We start from the raw sequence: 24930 nt of genomic DNA, 5'->3' as shown, positions 1-24930 counted from the left end.
TTCAGTCCAAATTTTACACTTACATAAAATCCTTATAATAGAAGACCAAATTATAATTCAATAACTGAAGAGTTTTTAAAATAGTGGATGTGTTCATATCAGCATGGCTTCATCATGCGGATAAGAGACAAGAAATTGGCAGATGCAACCTGCAGATTCATTACTGTTCCTGTGAAGGGCAGGATAATGAATAAAAATGAAAATAATGAAAAATAATGACTAGAATTTTAGGCAGTTTGCTTAATCTCTATTCCAAGAAAAATACAGCAAAAAAGAAAAAAAATCTTGAAATTTTTTCTAAAAACACTTAAAAATGATATTTCTTATTTTTCTACCAAATAATGTGGAAGTATAATCAGTTAAATAAGTCTGATCTTTTCTGGTAAAATAATTATTTATTTGAAAATGTGAGACGTAATAATCAGAAAGTCTTTAAAAAGGGGCCACAAAAATCTCCTTTAACACTCCTCTTAAAGAGCAAAATTATAAAAAAGAACCATACTAAAAATATTTTAAAACAAAAGTAAAAATTCCCATTACTGTTGCAGAGCTTTTAAATTTTTATTTTTGTTTGATTTTTAATAAATAGTCATATGTTTACATAGTTGTTACAAGGCTGACAAATTTGAAATCACCTCTCTTCAGTAAGCATTATTCTATTTTGCTGCAGTCTCATAATTATAATTTTAATGACTCTAATTTTCTACTAATTGGATATAATTTGCTTTACTCAATCATTTTCTTATTGTTGAAATTAAATGTGTTTCCTTTTTTTTTGTTATTACACATGACAGGACAATGAACACCTTTATATAATGATTTTCTAAATATAAATTATTTTAGTAAATTTCCAGGATTAAAATTAATGGGTAAAAAGCTATGACCACTTTTATCTTACTGGACATTGCCAAATTACTTTTCAAGTTATTGAACCAAATTAGATGAAGTACATTACCAAAATAAGATATTGTGATATGTGATTACCGATTTTCATAAATTAATAAACTGGACCCTCATGTTCCATTTCTTTAAATTTTTTGATAACTATTAAAGTCGAACATCACATATATATTTAAAATACTAATTGTATTTTCCCTTAATTGTCTTCTCTCTTTTCTGCCTTCATAACTTATTCCTAGGTAACTGGAGAAAAATCACGTGACAGGGCACAACTGTATTCCAATAAATTAATGAACACCAACCACAAACGGGCTTCCAAGACTGGGAATACTGCTCTGACTAGCCAGTAAATTCTTTCTCATTCTACTTAAGGGCCATTTTTTTTCTTTTTTCTATTTTTTTTTTTTTTTTTTTTTTTTTTTTTGAGACGGAGTCTTTCTCTGTCCCCCAGGCTGGAGTGCAGTGGCGCGATCTCGGCTCACCACAACCTCCACCTCCTGGGTTCACGCCATTCTCCTGCCTCAGCCTCCCGGGTAGCTGGGACCACAGGCGCCCGCCAACACGCCCGGCTAATTTTTTTGTATTTTTTAGTAGAGACGGGGTTTCACTGTGTTAGCCAGGATGGTCTTGATCTCCTGACCTCGTGATCCACCCGCCTCGGCCTCCCAAAGTGCTGGGATTACAGGCTTGAGCCACCGCGCCCGGCCCTATTTTTTTTTTTAAATAAGGCTTCCCCACTCTCCTCAAATTCCCGTCTTTCTTCTTTACTTCCCTCTCTCAGCTGATGTGTTGCTTTCTATCTCATTAAGAAAATAGAAGCCAGTAAATGGCCCACTGTCAAATCCATTTATCCGTTAGCATCTTCAGTGATCTTCGTATTCCCTTTTTGTTAGAGTTAATGTGAAAGGCCATTCACGCTGTATGTAGTGGTTATTCCATTTTCTCTCATCTGATCAAGAACTTCACAGCATTGAGTCTTCCACAGTTGACCTACTCCTTATAGATTATTCCCATAAAAATTCAAACATATTCTAGACCACTAACTCCTATTTAAAATAGTAAAAAGTATATATGCAACATGAAACCTTCCTTGGTCATCGAATATCTTCTTTGTCTCATTCACATCTGTCCTTCTCAAAATTGTTATCTTTATAGATTTTTTTTCCACACCTCATGTCCTACTTACTCAATAGTTTACTTTCTTCTGGCTTCCCTCACTCCAACACCTTTGTCCACTGCTCTGAAATTTCACTTATGAAGGACACCAGTGATCTCCATGTCACCACAGCCAATGGAGAGTTTTTGTCTTTTTATTTCTAGACTCTTCCCTTCTTTAAAAAATAAAGTAAAACAAAAGACAAAAATACTGTTAATGCTTTTATACCCTCATAATCTTCTACCTTGGTATATTTTATCACCCCACCTTTAATCTGATTTCTAAATATTTTGTTAGTCCCATTTACATTCAATGGAATATGCAACTGTAGGAAGGATTATTCTCCACATTTAATTCTCCTAATAATAACACTAGTAACAGTAGCAAGACTTCTATATTGTTTGGCAGATGCAAGACACTATTCCAAGAGCTTTATTAATGTGATTATTCTTATAAACTTATACATCTTGTATAATTCTCACACTACAAATGAGAACACTGAGGCATTGAAAGGTTAATTACAATTTATGCAAGATCAGATGACCACTAATTGATGATGCCTCTTGCCAAGTTAATGCTGAAATTTTAGAGTAGGGAAGTTAAATAATGTCTCACAGATTGGCCTTAGAGTCAGCAAAATTTAATTAATTACATGGATAGAACCAGAAAGTAGAGAAACATTTTGTACTGCATGTGAATTACTAAGTGATTTTAGTAACGATGTATGATTGATTTTAATTGAAGATTTTTTCCTTGTTACATTGTTCTTTCAAAAGAGAAATATTTTTGTCATAGTGTCTCTCATTTTTTTTTCATTCCTTCACATATTCATTCATTAATTCAACACTCATTTCCTGAACATCTACCACATACCAGTCTCTGTTGAAAGCCTTGGAAGATTTGGTGGTGAATGAACACAAAGTCCTTGCTCTTAAGCAAATGCCCTAGTTGTTGGGAGCGGGTTGGGGGAGGGTGGTGGAGTACATAAGTAAACAAATTGACAAGTGAAACTGGTTAATGGGATAGACAGACACAGAGCAGGCTGGTCTCTCTGGCCAAGGTAGTAGAGTTGGCATCTGAAACGACACTGAAATTATTAGAGGAAAACTGATCTAAGCAGAAGAATCAGTAAATGCAAGGCCATGCGATAGCTACAAGCTTGCTGCATCCGAGGACTTGAAAAAGGCAAACATGCCTGGAACCCGTGAAGGTCTGGAAGAGATACTAAAGGGGGCCAGAGCACTTGAGCCCTATAAGTCTTATTAAGTGGTTTATGTTTTAGTGTCTTTGCACTAGATAAAAGTTAGAAGTTTTAAGCAGGACAAAGATATCATATGCTTTGTGGTTTTAAAGAGATTACTTTGACTGTTGAGTCTCTTATAAAAATAAAATAGCTGTGACTCTATGAAGTGTGGGCTTAATGATAACAAATTTTTTAAGAGCCCAAGAAGCTCAAAAATGACTAGTTCACTGATTATTACCATTAGTCCCAACTAGACTATATTAATATAAGCTTGGTGACCCTGGGATCCTGAGACATACTTTGTTAGGAAAACTCAACTATTTTCAAACTAGCATGATTTCAACAATTGCTAATATTTTTTGGGGTTTCAGAACTATTATTTTATTAACTGGAGGCTGGATAAGAGGTTTTATGTAGAAAAAGGGTAGATAGTTGGCTTCTGTCTATTCTCCCTTTCAGTGGGAGAAGTGATGGTTAAGGGCGATTACTCTGTTGTTGGTGCGTTGCCTAAGTTTTAGAACTAATTCAAGCCAGTAAATATTTGCTGAAGAACTATCATATGTTAGAAGGGAGCTAAGAATGGAGATACAAAGAGGATAATTAATAATAGAGCAGCTATTACTAACAAGAGGCAGGTACTGTGCAATGCTTAACGTGCATTATCCCATGTTACATGAATTTACACATTAACCCTGTGAGGTAGGTGTATTTATTATCCTCTTTTCCTGAGAAAACAGATGCTTTTCAAAACATTAAGTGATTTATCTAAGGTTACATAGCTAGTCAGAGATGGAAGCAGTATTTGGACTCAGAAAGTTTGACATCAGTACCAACCACTGTGCTCTACTGACTACAATGGCCCTACTTGAGAAGTTCAAAATTATACATACGTGGGTACAACTGACCCTAAGACTGCCTGGCACAAACTTTGTGGGACGGACTAGATTTATGTGGGATGTACTTGAAGTGGAGAAGATTGTGACAGAGGGTCACTAAAATATGCTCCCTGTATTAGGAGAAAAAAAAAAAACAAAACTTGGCCTAGCCTAGAGCAGTGGGGTAGGCTAATTACATGATGTTGAGGAGGAAGAAGGAGCATTTCTTTCTTTTTTCTTGTCTTATAATTGATTAAATTATATCTAGCTCACAATATTATAAACAAATTACAGTATAATGGACAGTTTTTGGACCCATCTTAGCTTGTATCCTGGTATATGTAGAATGTTAGACCAACAGTGGCATCTATATGTAGTTTAAATATATTTTAATTTATCTTTAGCCTGAAAGGAAAATAGTTTCTTATATGTATAATTTGGGAGTGTCTTCAGAAAAAATACTTAAAGCCCACTATATCAGAGAAAGACAATTTCACAAAAGATCTACCAGCAGATGCAAGTCCAAACACACCAATCATTTAGTGAGATTTGTACTGATATACCACGTCTCATGTTGTTTATTTATGCATTTTTCTGGAAGAAGGCTCCTAGAGCTCATATATTCTCAAAGAGATAAAGACCCATGCTGATAAGGTAGAAAGATCTTTGCTCTGGAATTAAATCAGTTTAGGTTTTGCAGCTTACTAGAATTAGGTAACATTCTTAATCTTCCTGAGCCTGGTTTCTATCTACCAATAGAGATAACACTAACACGGAGGGATGTGGTTAAATTAAATGATTCAGATAAAATGTTATACATCTTTTCAGGCTATCCTGTTAGGACATGCCCAGTAAATGTTAAGCCATCGGCAAATACTCTGCTTCCTTGACAGGAATGAAGCCCATTCTCATGTTCTTCATGGTTTTCCTTGGCCATTGGTCTAAATATCAAGGCCATAGTTAAAAATTATCCCTGTCCCTTCATGGTCCATCTGCTTCCCCAAAGTATTCTCCTTGATGAATTGAGTCCCAATATTAGTAATATTCATCACTTTAGTTATTAATGTTCATATATTTAAGATATTTTAATGTAAGGTAAATCATTACTCAAGAGAATAGCTAAACCGGCTTTGTCAAAGATTTCAATGAGCTACCAGTACATCTTGATCAGAATTAACTTTCAAAGACAGGGAGAGCAATGATTCAAGGTGTGAATAGGAAAACATTTTCTTTTTGTACAAAATGTTACTGTCATTTGTTCTGGTGGGGGAAAAAGACAGCTTAGAGTTAGCCTAATTTACATTTTATGATTAGTTTAAAGAAAGTGTCATATAAATTTAGAATGAAAATAAATCAGTTGTCTTTAAACAGAAATGCAGATTTAAAAATGTCTTTTTATGCAACTCTCAGAAGGAAGCACTGTTTTGTCTGCAAATTCCCAGATTCTGCTCTAGTTTTAAAGGCTAACGACTCTGAAACGCAAATATAATCAGGGTTCCAGATGTGGCAATCAGGAAATGATTTGTGTACCAGCTATTTTTAACAAAAGGCTTGCAAACATGATAAATGAATAGTGAAAGTCGAAATGATATCAAATATGCATGAAAGCAGCATATATAATTATAAATTACCTTTGGGAATTAATTATAACATTACTTCAGAGAGATTCGTATGATTTATTCCTATGGAGAATGTAGAGTCAGATGATCTAGGTTATCACTTTGGGACTATGATATCACCAAAAATCTTTATGTTACAACATATGTGATAGAAATGAACATAATTTTACAGGAAGAACTAATCAGATGAATTCAGATTTCATTTGTACTTTGGTACAAATAGATCAAATTGGGTTTTCTCAACTAGATGTATAATAACTACAGATAAAAAGAACTATGCTGGTTTGCCAGAATGTAAAACACTGGCGAAAGTGAGGGGGCTGTATCTATGACCTCGGGAAAGCAGCTCCATAGCCTCTATCTCCATCACACAGACATTTAGTTCAGATTTGAAAGGGAACTTGAGATCAGTCATTTCAACACATCTCCAAACCAGTTAAGTTATGTTCAAATATGAAGGGATGGATAGATATCAGTCTATTTTTTAAAAACTGCATAAAGGTATTACTCTTCAGTTTTCATCAAAACCACACTTTTTAGGTTATCAGGGTCCACAGTTCTTAAGCAAGCAATGCATACTTACAGTAGTGCTATCTCCCTGCTATAAATAGCTTCTCAGTCTTCCCACCACTGCCCATCCCTTCTCTCCTTAATGTCTTGGTCAAAACCATCCCCCAGGAACCCCTTTCCACTTAATTGCTGGCACCTGGTCATGTTGATGTTTTGATCACCTTAGCTACTTCCTAGAGTCGGTAGTATATATGTGAGATTTAACTGTAAAAATACCCATAAAGGGCTGGGCGCGGTGGCTCATGCCTGTAATCCTAGCACTTTGGGAGGCCGAGGTGGGTGGATCACCTGAAGTCAGTAGTTTGAGACCACCCTGGCCAACATGGTGAAACCCTATCTCTACTAAAAATACAAATATTAGCCAGGTGTTGTGGCGCATGCCTGTAATTCCAGCTATTCGGGAGGCTGAGGCAGGAGAATCGCTGGAACCCAGGAGGCGGAGGTTGCAGTGAGCCGAGATGGCACCACTGCACTCTAGCCTGGGCAACAGAGCGAGGCTCCGTCTGTTTCTTTTCTTTCTTTTTTTTTTTTTTTTTTTGAGACAGAGTCTCGCTGTTGCCCAGGCTGGAGTGCAATGGCGCGATCTCGGCTCACTGCAGGCTCCGCCCCTCCGGGGTTCACGCCATTTTCCTGCCTCAGCCTCCGGAGCAGCTGGGACTACAGGCGCCCGACACCTCGCCCGACTAATTTTTTGTATTTTTAGTAGAGACGGGGTTTCACTTTGTTAGCCAGGATGGTCTCCATCTCCTGACCTCGTGATCCGCCTGCCTCGGCCTCCCAAAGTGCTAGGATTACAGGCGTGAGCCACCGCGCCCGGCCTGGTTCCGTCTCAAAACAAACAAATAAACCCATAATGTATTAAATGCACAGTTTCTAACATAATATGAATATCCAGTAACTGCTGACTAGCATTATTATTATAACATTTACATTAAAACTAATCTGCACTGGTTTAAGTATCGCTTAATGATTGATTCTGTTTCTTTCACACACCTGTTCTTTTACTCCACCTGATGTAAAGGAAATACGTGAACATTTGTTGATTATTAATATGGTTTGGCTGTGTCCCCACCAAATCTCAACTTAAATTGTACCTCCCAGAATTCCCACGTCCTAGGAGGGACTCAGGTGGAGGTAATTGAATCATGGTCGGGCAGGGGGTAGGGGGTGGTCTTGCCGTGCTATTCTCGTGATAGTGAATACGTCTCACGAGATCTGATGGGTTTATCAGGAGTTTCCGCTTCTGCTTCTTCCTCATTTTCTCTTGCCACTGCCACCTAAGAAGTGCTTTTTGCCTCCCACCATGATTCTGAGGCCTCCCCAGCCATGTAGAATTGTAAGTCCAATTAAACCTCTTTTTCTTCCCAGACTCGGGTATATCTTTATCAGCAGCGTGAAAACAGACTAATACAATTACCTACAGTGAGAGAGGCAGTGAAAGGTATAGAATTAGTGGAGTTCAAGCCTGAAACTGACCTGGGTTTGAATTCCATCCCTGCCACTTACTTGGACCTCTGTATGCCTCAGTTTCCTTAGTGTTAATTGGAGATAATAGATATTTTAGGGACACTGCAAAGATTATAAATAATTAAACCAATGTTTGGATCTAGAAGCGATATTCATTACCTGATTTAATGTAAAATATTAGATAATTTGATTTTGTTTTGAGAATCTGACAACTCACTCTGACTGCTCTGCATCCCCTTACTAAAACAACTGTAAACAGCATTTTGCATGTAATTTCAAATTTTTGCTACTACAAAACCAGTTGAAAAAAGACATCTTAGAGCTAGTCTAATTTACATTTATAATTAGTTTAAAACAACGTGTCACATAAATTTACAAAACCAAATAGTTGGTACAAACAACTCAGAAAAAATGTTACAGGGTAAAGAACTGTAGTTATTGAAATACAGACTACCATCCTGGAGAAGGACAAACAACATTGTACTACTGTCAACATTTGGATCAAAACTATGTCTCTGCCAGGTTTCACTTTAACTGGGATTGAAGTTCCTGACATAGCTGTCCCCATCACAGGCATAAATAGCCATCAAATAAACTGCAGTTGAACAGCCTCAGTCCCTTTTCTATAAAATGGGTATTTAATAATACCATTTTGACAAGAGCCTTATGAATATTAAGAGAACATAAATAAACTCCCCTAGCAGCTGACAGCCAAGTAATTAATCTTTCAGCCATTTCCTTTCTCTTTTTCCTTTTTTTTTTTCCGTGTCTTGAGTTCTCTTTTACACTTCATGTCCCACAATGCTGAAGTAATTGAAATGCTTTTACTCATAATCTCATACAACTTCTAGCATAATAAACAAGGAAAGTTTAATGCATTATTGTTTAAACAATGTCATTACTTCTTTTTGATAACCTGATTTTTCCAAATATGTAACTCTTTGATTCTCCTATAATAGTATGTCTTATCCATGGGCACAAATTGAGTGTGTGTCAGAAATATTAAGTCCCTGGAAAACTACCAGTGGTGCCATTTTGGGTTCTATTTATATGTTAACAGCTTCCCTAAAACCAACTTATTATCATTTCTACTCTTCTTCTGTTTTAATGACCTCAAAATGTGGCTTCCAATTAGTAATTATATTAATTTGGATCACATTCATTCTTGTTTGCTTTTTTCCTGATCATAACAAGAATTATCTGACTGTAAAGTCAGTAAGATGGGCTTTCTGATAAGGTTGAGAGGAAAAAAATGACAGGTAGGGTAACATATGCACATACAAAATTAGAGGACGCTTCAGCAGTAACAAAAAATAGTGAAATTAGAGTCAATTAGTAGGAAGATTTTGTCATGTGTTGCCATTAATTGACCAACTAGAGTAATTAGACTCACAAATAACAGAAAGCAAAGAGTGGCAAATCTATCGTTCCTGCCAGCTTCTTCTGCTTGGCATCAGAACAATTATCTCCTAGTTTATGAAAGAATAAAGATGGAGTATTCAAATTTAAATGTTACTAATGTAAGATATGGAGATATGTGAAGCCTACTATAGTATCTTCATAAATACAGTTTTATAGCATCATACATTTCACGGTAAAATTATCCATGAGAAATGTAAAATTCATACAAAGTACAGTAATATTTTAAATCTGAAAAATTAAAAAGAATTGCTGACTGTGTCTTGGCACACTTTTTTTTTCTCTGTTTGTGAAATATGTTAGAGCCAGCCTGTTTTTGATGAAGAGCAACTGTATTGGAGAGAAAGCCTGTATTCATATTCATCGTCATCAGGCAAATCGAGGAGCTGACTTGCTTAGGATCAGTAAGTGCTTTTTTCCTCACTTCTTAACAAAGAACAGAACATTGTATAAAAAAAAATCCCATTTTTGTTAAAAATAATAGTAATGGAATGTTAATTGATTTTTTTACTTTCCATGTAAAATGATCAATAACTACTACTAAATACTAATTCGTAATTATATTAATTGGCATCACATTTATTCTTGCTTGCTTTTTCCCTGATCATAACAAGAATTATCTGACTGTAAAGTCAGTGAAACAGGATTACATGGGCAAGTAGATACTGACTCATGTAAATAACAGGGAGTCATGTTTGGCTGCCTGATTCTGTTAAAAGAAAAATGCATCCATATTCATTCAAAGCAAATGTTCTTTTGGTAACTGAATAAAAATAATAGGTAGTAAGATCAATTTCTTTTAATTTACATAACTGCTAAACATAAAAGGAAAGGACAAAGGAAACAAACTGTGCTTTCTATCATATTTTATTTTTTTGCTCAACTACTGCCAACATTCTTAACTGATGGTATTACCTGTTTGTGTCCTTTCAGACCAAACCCCTTTACCCACCAGTGCCATAAAACAAAATCATAGTGTTGGGAGACATTTCAAGAAAGTCATGGCTATTGATTTGTCCCTCAAATATGACTTAATATAGCAATAGAATGATTTTGAAGTTAATAGTTTCTTTTCAGTGCATTAATAACTTTAGCAGTTTTAAATGTCTTTTTCTAGAGTGGTTTCTATACAAACACTCTCTCTCACACACACATTGACACTCACTTTCCTTTTGTAATTATACACTCAATTCTTCTTGCATTCACCAACACCAAGGCCGCTTTATCCAACTCCTTTTCACTGTTGGCCAGTTTGAGATCAGAAAACAGGGATCAATTGTAATGTTCTCTTCAATAGACCTATATTGTATTTATGAACTAAGAAGTGATTTTTATTTTTGTTTTCCTATATTTTGAGCCTTTTGAGTGACTACTTCTCTCCAACTATATGTCTTATAAGACGAGTCTTATAACTGGGAGAAGCCAAAAAGTTCTGATGCCTGGCAGACTCTTGTCTCTTTGCCTGAGAACCTCAATCCTTTAGCCTTTCTTTTCCATTGAAATTCAAATATCTGTACTTTAAGATCTTAGTCATTTTTTTTTTTTTTTTTTTTTTTACCTCAGCCTGAATGATCCAAAAGCAAGTTTTGATGATGTGGAGGAGGGAAGAGAATTTTAGGGCATACAGTTACTATAAAAGGTATTAGATAACAGAGTGAATTGAGTAATAAATAGACTCAAAGGAGAAAGAAATTAAGAAAGTGCAGCTTGATGAAACTTATGCAAATATACGTTTGTCTAAGGTCTAATTAGTTAGAAGAGAAGTCTCTGAAGGTGACTACTATTCCTTTGTAAAAGTTCGAAAAATGCAACCTGTAAGTGCCTTGTACCCCTTCATATTACAGAATGTATAATATGATTCACACAGTGCAGAAAATGCAGATTCCCATAGACTCAGTCATGCACCATTTTGTACCCTCTCCACTTTGAACCTCAGAAAGTGGATTGTAGAAATCTGGTTCATCTTATTTTAACTTGCTCATTTCTCAAATTTAAAACAATCTTTTTTTTTTAAACTAGTCTCCTTAAACCACAAAATACTGTAAAGTTATTCATTGAAAAGAATGTAACATTTACTACTACAATATATGATGTGCAATTTATTGAGTATGTCTCCTAAATGCATCTTTATGTACTGCATAATCTAAAATTCATATCAGGTATAACTATAATTCTTGTGTCAACCATGAAAGACTTTCTTAGAAAGCTGGTGAAATCCTTTGTTACAAATATCAGTCTCTGCTTGTTATTATGTCTGTATTAGTATCATCTGCAATCCTCAGCAGGTTACTTTTCATCCTGGTAAACTTCTAACAGGCCACATCCGAATCATGGATAAAATACAATTTGCAGATAATTCTCTATTTCTATTCAGAATTTTAAAAATTTTAACTAAATGTGCAAGGCCTTCAACAATTTCTGTAGCTTGCCCTTTTCCTAAGCCTACTTGCTCCTTAGGTCAATATTAAGTTCCTGGATTTAAATATTGGTGGCTTTCCTCTCAGGTGTTCTCTGTTAAAGGCTTCTCTTCCTTTAGAATCCTTAATAAAGGAAGTGGTATTTTCAAGGAAGGGAACAGTGTCTTCCCTACTATTTAGCTGTCAGGACTTTTAGGGCTACATGCTAGGTTGCATAGTGAAAATCCTGGCCTGGCGTCAGCTGGTGGCATTAAAAATCACTTTTTCACTTCTTTGCAATTAAAATATTTCCACCAATTTATCTTTTCATTAAAAATGGCATGAAGAACCCAGTATGGGAATGGCCCATGATTCTGCTTCTATGACTTGTGATCTACGACTCGCTCCTTCTAACATCTTTATAAATGCACTCTACATATTGCTGGATGCCAAGTTTGTTTGTTGATATTGGTTCCCAACACTGCAGTGTCATGGGTCATCTCTGGAAATTATTTCTTTGCTATGTCTATGAAGTATTTCTTCTCTCCTCCCCATCCTGTGTTCTGCTGCCTGTTTAAACAACATTTATAAACAGTCCACTGGGTTTGTTTTGTTGATGCACTGGCTGTTTTCCAAGATTTTGTTGTTAATCTTATCTGACTGTTTAAGGATGACCTTTTGTGATGTTATAAAACTCTCAAGAAAAGGAAAACAGATTTGGTCATCTAACCCTCTTCTAAAGACTGCAAAAAAAAAAAAAAAAAACATTCAGTTGTTTTAAAATAGAGTGGCTTGATACAAAAAGCTGCAGCATATTACATCTGCATATGCACGTTTTCAGCTTTCAGGGACCAAAAATTAGCAGTGCAACATATAATCAGACATAAAGGAAAGCCGAAAAGAAGCCAGTAGGGAATTTTTTCTGCCTGATATTCTAACAGTGTTGGTAAATAGGCCTACTACTTCTAGTATTTACATAGAGACAGCAATCAAATAACCAATTCAATAAAACAATTCTTCCATGAGAAAAAAAGAATGACACCACTTAAGAGTTGATGGACATAGACTCAGAAGTATTAGATGTGAAGGGATCTTAGAAGTCTCATTTTATAGATGAGGAGTGTGAGGTCTAGAGTGGGTAAGTGATTTGATAAAGCCAGAAACAGGACTAGGATCCAAGCTGGGATTCTCTGCCTCCACAGACGGGACCCTGAGTTTATTCCTTGACTGAACTTTTTAGGTGTTTATGCATTATGCAGCCCACATGCACTAGATTTGTTTCCATTATTACTAAATGAAGCAAGGCAGTGCTTTTACGGCTATTGGAGTATAAAGTCAGCCAATGTCAAACTAGTCAAAAGAACTCTAAAAGAGACAGTGCTTTTCAGGCTTTTTTTTTTTTTTTTTTCCTGCAAATGGGAATTAGATACGTTATGTGTGTATATGTAAATGTATATTCAAATTTAAGAAATAAAAGTACAGTTTTTGAGTTTCCAATAGTTTAAATTATACATAACATCAAAATAAAACCCTTGCAGTTCATCAGATATTTTGTAGTGTTTATTTTTGTAAGAGCCTCCCTTTCTTTATGTACCTCTACAATGTTGAAGATAATTAATGGGTCAAAATAGAGATATTATGCATTATTGAGCTAACCTGGATAAACAATCTTTTTTAAGTGCCTTAAATTATATAAAGACAAAGTATCATTATTCTGTAGAAAGACACTTAGGTTTAGCTATAAAATAATGCTCACAGAACAAGTCTTAGGTTAAACTACTCATTCTTCCCATGATACATTGTCTTTTCAGATTTAATTCAAAGAATTTGCCTTTTTAAGGCTCAATTATGTTTCACCATTGTTCCCATGCATGTTCCTATTAAGGGTGCCTGATTCTGTTGCTAAGCAACTTTGCAGTCTTGTTGGGGCTTAATGATAAACTATTAACTATTTTAAATATGCCTGTTTGGATAAGGCCCCTTTAAGAATATCCTGATACTTCTGTCTAAGAGGCTATACAGACTTTTTCATTTTGACTCACAGGAGCATAAAAGATAGAATGATGTTTTCCAGAAGAATTGGAAGAATGCCAACAGTGCACCAGAAAAGCACTAAGTCTTCCTTCCAGTATGCAACTTTCTTTCTTTTTTTTTCTTTTGAGAAAATGATAAAATCAGACAAATGACAAGTCAAGGATTTCAAACAATTGTTAGGAAAATAGATATTTCTTTTATTTACTAGATGACCATTAGTTTTTTTCTCACCACAAATTATTTAGAAAAAGTTTCAAGCCACATTGTTTTGAAAATAAGTATCATATCAGCCCAACATGGGTATTTGAATTTTATGGGACTTTCAGATTGAACTAAATTGTTAATTAAATTCTCTCCACTTAGCTTGTTCTTGTAGCAGACATCTCCCTTCAATTCAGGAATATCTTCCTTTATAATTTTTTTTAACCAGACAGGACTGGCACCAAGCAGCTTTAATATTTCTTGTCCTGACATACAGAGACATATACAGGAACTATCAATACCTCTCCAGCACATAATAGGAGTTAAATAGCATTCTCAATGCACATCTGAAAACACAGAAAGATTGTTCCCTTAAACATCTTTCCAGTGATAATAAAACCAAGGAAACAAAGAGATATTTCATTAGCAAAGAATCACAGAGAATGTTTTAAATACCGGGAAGAGCCCCACTAACTTCCATCTCAATGGCCATCCAAACCAGAATTTAATTGCTGATGGTTCTGCTAAGAAACAGATTCTCCTTGTGTTGACACTCTGTTCAGACATTTTGGAAGGTACCCTAAAACATTACCCATTTTTATCCTTCCCTGTCGCTAGCATTTAAATATGCATCTAATACTGCATAGATTCTATTTATATTTTGTGGATGATCCTTTCTTGGGGGTGTCATCTAATATATAAAGTTAAAAGTTCTGACTGTTTTTTCTATTCTTTAAAAATTAAACGATTACAATTTAAGTTTACAGCAACAAAGTCTAATGGCTGTATAACTGGGCAACAGAGGTGAGGGTGAGTGTAGCTATATGGCTACTCTGTCAGTTTCTGCACTTATGAAGTGGAGCCTGTAATACTTTTCTTCCAGACGAAGGACTAAATTAGATATGCTAACATGGTGTCTACCATATACCATACCTTAGACATAAGCTCCTTTTCCTATCTTCACTGGGTATGGCCCACTTTTAGTTGTCTAGGATTTACTAGAACAGTTCATACCTCCAGGAACATGTCTCTGATCATATTCCTTTATAGCACTCATATTACCAAACTAAAGACTCTTAATTCTTTTGTAATATCCACACTCTTATTCCCACATCCTTATTTCTTATCTTATTCTCTGAAATCTTTAAAATTCAGTCATTTTTAACAAGTATTAATTGAATTACTATGAGGTGAGGGGCATTACTGTAAATCCTGAGATTACAAACACACAAGATTCTTGCCCTCATAAATTTCATAGTCTCTTGTCAAGAGTAATAAACAGACAAAAACTTGCAATTCATCCAGATAAAATCTGTGACATTGGCAATCCTGTGCCTCCATGGTAACACATAAACCAAACATCGTATGTTCTCACTCTTAAGTAGGGGCTAAGCTATGAGGATGCAAAGGCATAAGAATGATACAATGAACTTTGGGGTCTTGAGGGAGAAAGGGTGGGAAGAGGGTGAAAGATAAAAGGCTACAAATTGGGTTCAGTGTATACTGCTTGGGTAATGGGTGCACCAAAATCGCACAAATCACCACGAAAGAATATACTCATGTAACCAAATACCACATGTTCTCCCAAAAACCTATGAAAAGAAATAACAGAAATAAATGAAATATTTAACTCAGATAAGGGAGGATGGGTGATCGGGGAGCTTCTGTCTTTTCAAGCTTTTTTCTTGCGTTGGCAATCAGATCTGAATCTGTGTTCCAGGTTTGGATTGACCAAAACAGCCTTAAAGATCCCACTTAGCTTGATGAACTGCCGGCAGGTTTCTTCCTTCTGGGACCCTAGGCCTCTAACTACCCTTTTTCAAGATCACTTACTTTAGAAAACTTGCAATTGTAAATTCTTTCTCTGACTCTTTGAGCTGTAAATATTTTACAACCCAGGAATGTCTTTCTGATAGACCTGGGAACCATCTTTTTGAAATGTAATAATCAAGAAAGATAATGTTCCTATTTCCCAGACTGCACGAAAGGATAGGACCCTAACTTGGCTAAGCACCCATTAGCAAACACAGATGTCTAATCACATTGACAAACTCTACCCTAATATCCTCCAGCATTTTTCACTAGCTCATGGCATCATTTAAAAACTTGCCTCCCTTTTATTTCAGCAGAGTTGAGTTCAGTCTTTCTCCCCTATTGAAATAGTCTTGAATACATCTTTGCTTGCCTATTTTATTCTGTTCTTTAATAGGATGCATCCAGATTTTATACAAGAGGAAGAAATGGATCTTTGCCTATTGTTCTACTCAATGATACCTAGCATTTTGTCATTGTAATTGCTAACTAAAATAAACTCATCGTATTACGGTCTAGAGGAAACTATTTATAATGGCTCTAAACTCTGACTAGCAATAAATGAAACCTCACAGTTCATCATTTTCTAATTGTAAATATATTTTTTTCAAAAATATATTTCTTTACACTTACGCACAAAATGGATCTTTGTTTCACTGAGACTGTGAGTAGGCTCAAGTAATCACTTTTCCTGATAGCTTTATTCTTACTTTTTTTTTTTTTTTTTGGTATTTCAATGATTCCAAGGGTTCAGAATTGTGAGCAAACTTGAGACCAATAAATCATGCCCATCATTTATAAATTAATAAAGACTGCTGACTTTCAATGAAGCTTATTATAGGATCAAATAAGGCACTTGGCTTCATGGGCAGTCTTGATTGAGAAGGGATTTCAAATAATTGATGGTTTTATCTAGAACTCTGAATTTTAAAATTTGGGAATTTCTAAATCAATTATACAAAATTACAAATAATCTTCAGGAAAGACCATATAGCAAAATTTTCTAAAGATTGCTGTAAAAGTTAAGCTTAACCCACACCAGCATGGTACACGTATACATATGTAACAAACCTGCACGTTGTGCACATGTACCCTAAAACTTAAAGTATAATAATAATAAAATTTTAAAAAATTGAATTTAGTTCTAAGTTAAAAAAAACTTTCATCTTGCCACCTTTTTTATTATAAAACTTGTAAAACCAGATTTTTGCCTTTTAGTGTGCACATCTGCTATTCTAGCTTTTTCTCTTCCAAAATAAGTTTTAGTAACTTACATTATATACATCATGTCATACAGCACATAGCATCTGAACATTAAGGAAATATGGGAGAATGACTTTATCTTTTCCTGCTACATTAAAATTATTACTTCAAACTCCTTTGGACAGTTTTTAAAAATATGCCAGTCATCTAAGTCACATAAACACCCATATACATATACCCAGTACAGCTTTCTTGTTTGGAAACAGACTTTTATTGGTGTAAATAAGTGATAATTAAAGGTAGTGTGTTAATTTTATGTAGTTATAATTTAAGACACAGTAGAAATGTGGTTTTAATGTGAACACATATACCTTTTTCAAATATAATGGAGATTCATGTAACCACCTGATAGTGCATGTATTTGTCCATTAAATAAGGCTTAGAATGTACTTTATTATCTCAGTGAATTGAGTATGATAGTATGGTATTTTATAATTATATCTTTTATTTCATCATATATTGTAGATGTAGAGTCACTGGTGGGAAATATATCCCCTGCATTATAACAATATAATTATTGGAAAGTATAATATTCTCTTAATATCTAAGTCAACATGGAATAGCAGACAGATTTTCAGCAAAAGGAGGGAGTTGCATATATTTGACCTTTATTGGCAGGCCTATTTGTCTCCAGAAATTACCCTATCTCTATACGATTCAGTGTTCTTAAGGAAATTCAAATTTCCTTGCTGTTTAATTCTTTGTTTCCACAAAATACTTTCCAAACACATAGCTATTAGATCTATGTGAGGTGGATCAAAATTTCTTCACAAGCCACTTAACCAAGGTGCTAAGTTTTCCAGAATCCAAAACAAATCAGTTTAAGAGCTAGGTATGCAAAGATCCTGTAATACTCTAGATTCCAACGAGCTGCAGTTTTTATTAACTCTACATTACTCAGGAAAATTAGATTGGGTCTTTACATTGAGTTTATTTAATTAACATATGATTAAGAACACAATTTAAATGCAATTACACTAGGAGATCATGACTGGAAATGCATAATAAGGCAATGTATAAAAAATAAAACATCACTCACATACTCCCTAATTGTTTTCTGCTAAAGAGAGAATCTCACCTCCATAATGAGGCTATTAATATATTACATGTTTCTGGTAGTAAGTTCTCATCTTTTAAGAAAATACATCAAACCTTGTATGTGTGTAGTTTAATCCCTTTTAAGATATATTTTCTAATAATACTCTGTTACTCTAATATTTTTAAAACTTGTTATTTCATACTATTTATCTCAATATGCTTGTGAGATAATTGAGACATTTTATTAATATTTTATTTAGTCTTAGAATTTTAGAGAAAAGTGAACCTAAAGAGGTACTTCTCCTGGTTCAAATTGTGAACAGGAAAATTCTGAATTTAAGTAAACTGGACAAAGTAGGTCATGTATATTAAGAAAACTAAGATGAGCTTCATCTTTCATCACATTTTAGTTGCATTTGGATTAATCTGGGAAACTTCACCTGGATTCAAAAATTAGTAAACCTCCTAATTTTTGAGGTGGAGAATTTCTACTGTCTGGCTGATTTTTTAAAGGTTGACTAGAAGAGGGTTATATAAGTCAAATTAGTGCAAACAACATACTGTCTAGTCCTCTCTCAGTCACCAGTCATTTTCCTAATTAAATTTCAAGGTCATTAACTACTCATCTATGTCTTTAAATTTAGAAAGCCTCAAATTAGCAACAGGTATTCATATGACTCAAAGCAGGAATGATTTTACGGAATGATTTTGGTAGATTTATATTTTCCTCATTTGTAACATAAGTGGTTAAGATATATAAATTAATTATAGAGAAGTCATATATTTTTCAATGGAAAAAGTCCTACCCCTGTGCTCTTTATGGCTATTTGTGTGCAACATTTAAAAAATACCGGTAAGGCCAGGTGCGGTGGCTCACATCTGCAATCCCAGCACTTTGGGAGGCTGAGGTGGGCGGATCACGAGGTCAAGAGATCAAGACCATCCTGGCCAATATGGTGAAACCCCGTCTCTACTAAAAAAACAAATATTAGCCGGGCATTCTGGCGCCTATAATCCCAGCTACTTGGGAGGCTGAGGCAGGAGAGTTGCTTGAACCTGGGAGGCAGAGGTTGCAGTGAGCCGAGGTGGTGCCATTGCACTCCAGCCTGGTGACAGAGCGAGACTGCATCTCAAAAAAAAAAAAAAAAAAAGGTTTTCTTCTTTTTTCTTTTTTCTTTTCTGATCCAAACCTTCAGTATTTGTGATGATTAACTGTATGACTAACTAGACAGTAAGATCCTCAAACAGTTTTTAACTTATTAGAATAGTCTTTGAAATAGCATTTTAGTAAGTGGGTGTTGAATGAATGAGTGGACAGATCTCATTCACATTATAATGCTTGGATTTTTATGTAGAAATACAAGGTTTAATTTTGTGGTCAGATGCTTAAAAATGGAAACAGAAGTTAATAATTCCATTTGATTTATAACATGACCTTTGTCTTCAGTAGCTGGTGAAAAAGACTAGTTTTACTGGTGGCTTCAGAAAACAATAAATAGACTAAACAGGTTACAAGAATCAACATATTTATGGTATCTATTTAATTGGTTTGAGAGCTGAATGAACAACAATCAGGTGCCAATTTCAGTTATGAGGTTTTAACAGCATGGGTTAGTTTTATGTAGTTATAATTTAAGACACAGTAGAAATGTGGTTTTAATGTGAACACATATACCTTTTTCAAATATAATGGAGATTCATGTAACCACCTGATAGTGCATGTATTTGTCCATTAAATAAGGCTTAGAATGTACTTTATTATCTCAGTGAATTGAGTATGATAGTATGGTATTTTATAATTATATCTTTTATTTCATCATATATTGTAGATGTAGAGACATAGATGAGTAGTTAATGACCTTGTTTTGCTCTATATGTAGTAGTTAATGACCTCCTAGAGACATAGATGAGTAGTTAATGACCTTGAAATTTAATTAGGAAAATGACTGGTGACTGAGAGAGGACTAGACAGTATGTTGTTTGCACTAATTTGACTTATATAACCCTCTTCTAGTCAACCTTTAAAAAATCAGCCAGACAGTAGAAATTCTCCACCTCAAAAATTAGGAGGTTTACTAATTTTTGAATCCAGGTGAAGTTTCCCAGATTAATCCAAATGCTCCACATCTCATTTAATTTTAACTGACTTTATAATGCTGCCCAATCCTGGCACACAGCCCTTATTTTGAGGTAATAGGATTTGATTTTTTTTAATGTTACATTGAATGCTAGAGTCAAAAGTTTGTATGTGACATGAGAAATGTGATACTTTGGATATGTGGCTATTTATAATAAATGCAGATCTACAGAAGTTTACATGAAACAAAAAATGCCAATTAGAATTTCACCCTTAAAATAATTACAATTTTGTAATTATAATTTAAAATTGTAATTACTGACAATCTCTTCCTTCTTAACTATATGGTCCTGTATCTAGGCTGACTAGTTGTGCAAGATACCGAAAGGTCTCCACTGGATATGCCATTGAAGAAGCAATTTTGCAGGGGAAGCAATTTTGCAAGGCAAAGCAGATTTTGCAAGTAGTTTCCAAATAAACTAGTCATGTCCCCAGGACAATCACACAATTAGCAGTTTCAGTGTATTAGCTGATGTATTCGATAAAGCCATGGATTTCATTCACTCTTTAGGAAACCTTCATTGTATGAAGATAGCCTCTCTGTGGCTAGTGAGCTAAGGCAGATTTTGTAAACTCTAGCAAACCTGGGCTCACAAAATAATCTAGTGACCATTCTTGGTCTAAATTCAAACAGAATGGGATAAAATACATAAATCTGTGTAGGAAGTTTGGACATTGAAAATATCTGTCACTTAAGATGGCAATTCAGCTTAATAAATGAGGCAAACGGGACTGATGAAACATGCCCTTTCCAAGGAAGGAGTCACGATGATTTCTATTGATGCTATCAGTATTTCCACAAGCTTCTGTTTCCAGTAGGTTATATATAGTATCATAGAGGAACACTGAAAACACATAATTGAGTCTTCATAAAGAATCAGAAAAATAGTTTAAATCTCCCTTGACAGGAAAACCCAAGCTCTTTTATTGATAATGAGAATTACTATCATTATAGAATTAAAATATTACTAAATATATAATTTTTATATGCAGGGAAGACAGACTGGTATATTAGTATTATGTCAGTAAAAGCTAATTAGTATACAAAATATGCTAAGCTTACACTAGGGATTCTAACTTCTGATCTTAAGGTTATGCCACTTTATCTCAATTTTCCAGCAAAATTGTTTATCAGACTTACTGTATATTATCCCACACTATATCAGAACTATTTCAAAAGCAAGCTTGTTAGTCATCTCCATTAAAAAAAAAAATCCAAGCTATGCCTTTTCTATGAAATTTTTGTTGGTTGCCATGACAATGGTATTTCTATCTCAGCCCACAGCTGATTCTTCAGTTCTTACCCAAAGTAACATGATTTTGCTTGCTAGGTGTCAAATTCTAAGATTCCAAAAGATATTCCCAACATTTTCTCCAAAGACTGGGGTTGGAAAAACAATAGCATTACTAAATGTTGAATTTAAAAAAAATCATTTCTATTTTGAGCACCCTAATATAGGTATTTTCATTTTGCATAATCCTGTCAAGTCTTTTCATTTTAATAAGGAAGCATATTTTTACATAGTTGCAATTATAGAAACCATGTAATTTAACTTTTTACTATTTCCAATAGTGAAAGCATTTTCTATATATTACCGTTTGGGAGATTCTTTAATAATAAAGAATATATGACATATAACGGATATAATCCATATTTAATCAGGCCTCTATTACTGGCTATTTAATGTGTATTTACTTTTTCCTTATTACAAATAAATCCACAGGTAACATTTTAATAAATATATTTTTCCTTCTAAGAAATTATTTGAAGACAGGGGTTATAATTTGATTGGCTTGGACAGTAATTATAAAAATATGAATCTGAATGTGTTTAGATAAGGTACGTACATTAGTCTGTACTCTCTGTTGTTATCTCCTGCACTACACTGGACATTTACGTGACCTGCCTGACCTCTGAAAGCATTTAAGTTTTTGATTCCTGGATTAATAGATGAAAAATATTTTTATGGCTTTCAATTATATGAAATAGCTCTTCAAAACCAGTGATACCTATATTTCAATGTCAGCAACATTCATTCAAGTGTTTTCCATGTGCTAGGTGCAGTGTAGGCACTGGGAACAGTGCAATAGGACAATGAACAGGGAATTTCAAAATATAGTGTGCTGGAATATGATTCAGAATAGGATGTTAGGTGAACCCATGAGAAGGACAGAAACCAGCCTTTCCCAAAGTAGATTGTGGCCCATTACAGGGGGAAAGGGTGGTGGGCAGGTGAAGTATGGAGGAAAAAGAGAACTTCAGGCAAAGAGAGTACTACATGCAATGGCCTAGAAAATATAGAGCAAAGCACATTGAAATTTCAAGTACTATGAGAACACAGAATTTAAAGCTAAGTGTTAGAAGACATGAGGCTGTTGAAGTAAGTTGGAGCAAAAACATGAAGGCACTTGCTTGCCACGAGGTAGAATGTAGTATACATGTACCCATTGTATAACAACATAGCAATCCTTAAGTGTCATTTAATAATTTTTGTCTGATTTATTAGCTATATAAGTATATTATAGTAAATGGGTTTTAATATGTATTACATGTGAGAACATCAAATTCCTGGCATAGTTAATAGCATGAAAAGTGCCACAGAGATCAGAAACTTCCCAGCACTCGAAAGCAGACTTGTGGAGTTTGACAGCAGCACAGGCCTATGATTAGGGGAATTGGAAATGACAGAGCTGCAGCCATAGGTTGGAACAGTAGAAATACCTGAAGTGCCAGGATACGGAGTATACTCTGGATGTTTTCAATGGGCAGCAACATGACATCATAATTTTAGAGAAAACAAAGTAAGAATGAAAGAAAACACCAATTCTCTTAATTAAAGCAAAATTGAAACTGGCCTGATTTTAGCATTGGAAAACAATCTCCAGGTAGGTGACGGAGGAAAACTGCATCCATTTAGGAATTCTCTTGTTTTGATTATCACTGGCACCACCATGCCAGCCTCTAGGCCTCCACATTAATGCCTGGGTTGAGGGGTGAACAAAAGCATGTTGCATTATTTCGCTTCAGTACATATGATATAGTTGAAACATTAAAGAATTTATGGGAAAATAAGAGAATAACTAGAAAAAAGAGTATGAGAAAAATAAGGTCTGTTTTATGAAAGCTAGTTTATTCTTTATAGAAGATTGCTAGCCTGGAGTCCCTGAAACTTTAGTTTGTACTCCAGGTATCTGTTAGCTGGTGAAATAATATGTAAGACATTGTGTGCATTTATACAGACCACATACGAAGGATATGATGGATGATGACCTCTGTCAGAAGACAGAAAAGAAACTTACAGTTTGCCCATTAACGCAAGTCAAAGGCATAGGGTGGGACACTTAGATAGAAGCAATGCTAGAAGGATCTGAACAATTTGATCCAAGCACACAGCTCTCTGGGTTGCATTATTTAAAAGCAAATCTTAAAATATCTGGAACCAGGGATCTGACCTCAGTGTTTAAGGCGCATACAGTTCTGAGAATCCCTTTGAAATTACACTGAAAATCTTGGGCACATGTATATTTCTGTGCACATTTCTGAGAGGGCACTGAAAGATTCATTAAGCATCACCTTGCTTTAATTCTATGGCACGTCTTCATGCTACTTCCTGTGTTGGTTCTCTTCATTTCTGAAGGAGGAAGTTCTAGCTGCTGAAATCTTGGGCATAATTCCGCAGGTGGTGACAGCCTTCCCCTGAAGGAAGAGCCCAACACTCTGCATCTTCAGATGGATAAGAGACAGGAAGCAGATAAGACACTTTTGTAAAAGTCGAAATAAAAAATAGAATCTAAACTATGGTGGTATGACTGGGAATACAAAAGAGTACAGGTAGGAGGGGCATCTTGGTATTTGGTACACACCATAACATTTTTTTGTCAAGCTGTCACTCTGTGTCTGAAAAACAAATTTAAAAAAAAATTGTCACTATTTAATAGGAAGAAAAATGAAACCAAATAATCAGTGCCTAGCATATGATAGCGATATAACAAATTCTGGAAAAAAAGCAAACTTGTTTGCTGGGACTACAAATTTTAGTATTAACAATATATTTGCAGAACAGATAGTGGTTGGCCTTTTACATTTCTGACGTTTACAATATCTTAATTTCTGATCACCTCACATAAGCTCATTTGATCTCTTATTGTTGCAGTGGAGTTTAGAAGCTCGAATTTTGAGATGTGGATGACATATGAAGTTATGAGATAGATGAATATAGGTGCTGGAGCTAAAGAAATAATAGAAAGCTTGGTGAACTGTAGTTGACTACAAATGGCCACTGGTTCTGGGTGAATAGGAAGTGGGCTGAACAGAGGGGGCTATAGTACTTCCTAACATTAAGTTCAAACTAGGGCAGTGCAGTATGGTAGTAGAAGCAAAAACAAAGTGGCATAAATACAAGGAACGGCATGGCTCTTCTTACTGTATTTTTTGAGACAGGGTCTTGCTCTGTAGCCTAGGCTGAAGTGCAGTGGTGCCATCATGGCTCACTGCATCTTCTATCTTTCAGGCTCAAGCAATCCTCTTAAGTAGATGGGACTACAGGTGCACACCACCATGCCCAGCTGATTTTTTAAAATATATTTTTTGTAGAGATAGGATCTTACTATGCTGTCCAGGCTGGTCTTGAACTCCTGGGCTCAAGTAATCCACCCACCTTGGTCTCCCAAAGTGTTGGGATTACAGGTCTGAACCACCGCACCCAGCTCCTGGCTCTTATACTCTTGAAAGAGAAAGCTAACCTTCTGTTGGAGATGGTAGAGGGAATCTAAAAAAAAAAAAAAAAAAATTCAAATTTC

The 24930-nt window shown here is 35.0% G+C and overlaps 1 protein-coding gene across 4 annotated transcripts in view; it reads right to left on the bottom strand.

The window, feature by feature from the left end:
- PKIA (cAMP-dependent protein kinase inhibitor alpha) overlaps positions 1 to 24930 on the bottom strand; it is an 88006-nt gene that overhangs the window by 38376 nt on the left and 24700 nt on the right. Inside the window, exon 1 of one of the 4 annotated variants that reach the window (XM_063643343.1) lies at positions 24789 to 24899. The exons of 2 other annotated variants lie outside the window; for them this stretch is intronic. The gene's annotated coding sequence lies outside the window, so the exon portion shown is untranslated. Of the gene's footprint in view, positions 1 to 2086; positions 2227 to 24788; positions 24900 to 24930 lie in introns of those variants that run through there. One more of the 4 variants, XM_063643344.1, reaches the window with a different exon arrangement.

The sequence above is a fragment of the Symphalangus syndactylus genome, chromosome 7 (genome assembly GCF_028878055.3).
Source record: "Symphalangus syndactylus isolate Jambi chromosome 7, NHGRI_mSymSyn1-v2.1_pri, whole genome shotgun sequence".
NCBI lineage: Eukaryota > Metazoa > Chordata > Mammalia > Primates > Hylobatidae > Symphalangus > Symphalangus syndactylus.
This window is presented reverse-complemented; position numbering and strand designations above follow the sequence as displayed.